Raw genomic sequence first — 1,920 nt, forward strand, 5'->3', positions numbered from 1 at the left:
TCTGTCAAGGTTAAGTGTTTTTACCTCTTTAGCTCTCTGCTCTTCAGGAATGGCGGCCAGCACCGAGCGATGATTGCTCACCCACTTATTGAACTTAAATCCACCTCTACCGCACAGGTCTGTTAGCTGCTGGTACAGATGTATTGCTTGTTCCACTGTGCTGACGGCCTTTAGACAATCATCCACGTAGAGATTTTGACAAACAGTGTTTATAACCTCAGCTGGGAAGTCATGCTGATTGTCGTCGAATGAAGCACAGCTTGGGGATGACACTGCCCCAAAGATGTGGACCAGCATCCTGTGCTCTTGTAGGTCCTTTGTAATGTCCCCATCTGGCCACCAGAGGAAGCGTAAGAAGTTTACATCCTGGTTGGAAACTCTTACTTGATGAAACGTTCCCTCAATGTCAGTCATGAATGCTACAGGGCCTTGGCGAAAACGAAGCAGCACACCTAGCAGTGTACTTGTCAAATTGGGACCCTGCAGGAGCTCTTTATTTAATGATGTTCACTCACTTTCAATCTCACAGCCACTAAAAAACCTGATCGTGATTGAGAGGTCCTCAGCAGCCAATCACTGTTGGGAGTCCAGCCTTCAAACCCTCCTCCTGAATCCACAGTCACATCTGTGAGCATCTGGAACTTTGGCCCCGATCCTCCACACCACACAACTTGGGATGACAGCGCCACCTACCTGTATCCTTTCAGCAGCCAGTCCATGCTCTGACCCGTTTCCACTGTGGCCTGTTGTGTCATCTGGACCGGAGTCTGGATCATCAGTGTCCAGGTTCATGGAATCTGTCAGAGTGCCGCCGTCCTGTGATGTAATGATAGAGAATCACTCTATTTATACTAATGTGCAGAACCACTAGAGTGTCATTTCTTCACTGCTGTCAGCAACAAGCATTTGGTGTCACACTGGTGTACAACACTTATGGGCTAATTAATAAGAAATTACATATTTAGGAATCACCCGCAATGCCCAGATTGTTGCTGCTTATCTGCTGATATGAGCTGTCAACTGTTGCAATATAGAACCACGGGCAGGAAATTACAATTAGTGTAGAGTGTATTATAATTTAAAAGTTTACTTACGGTAGTTCTTTAAAGAATTTAGCAGGGATGGAACAGGCTAACGTGACGATGTCACCTCTAACACGGTAGGAGCTCAACCTGCTGTCACGGCGAAAACTCTGTGTTACGTCCCGTCTAGGGGGACCGAGACACAACGTGTAGGACACCTTCCCCCACTCCCAAGCCTCATTAATTTTTCACTGCAGTTGGCAGTTTCAACAAAAAACATTTTATTAATCAGTAAATGAAATAAACAAAACAACTTAACCGGTGGGCAGCAAAGGCTTCAGGGTGGGCCCAGGCCAAAATAATAAACCAAACTCCAACTAGCTCGCCTTAAGAACTAACTAAAGAAAGAAAGAGAACCCAAATACAGAAAGGCTAACCTCCCTACATACTTATTAAACAGGAGAAAAGAGGGGACAAAGAAAATGGCAGCCCACCTACAAACCTACAAATACGTATTCCTTCGTATTTATATTTCTACCTTTTCGTTCACATTTTTTGTAACTTAGAAGAATTTTAACTTTGTAAATAAAAGCACAGCAAAGACATGTTTTCCTGATTTGTTTTTATTTTGGTAAAAACTGTTATTCTGCTGGAAATGGCGTGCAGCGGCACCAGCTTCCTCCACGGTCGGCACTTTAATGAGCGTGTGTATAACTGAAGACACCGTTCCTTTGCAAAACCTGTACACAAAATCTCCCACCAGTCTGCTCCGAACCCGAATCCAACAAGAACGAGAGTTTGGGGTCTGTAGCGACGGCACAAAGCGTAGCATCGAAGTCTTGTTGTAGCCCTCCAACAGCAAACAACGTTCTTGTCTGCCTTTTAAAATAACCATGAG

Source organism: Nelusetta ayraudi, unplaced genomic scaffold (genome assembly GCF_046127955.1).
Source record: "Nelusetta ayraudi isolate G7.1 ecotype Tasmania unplaced genomic scaffold, CSIRO-AGI_Nayr_v1 ptg000139l, whole genome shotgun sequence".
NCBI classification, from domain to species: domain Eukaryota; kingdom Metazoa; phylum Chordata; class Actinopteri; order Tetraodontiformes; family Monacanthidae; genus Nelusetta; species Nelusetta ayraudi.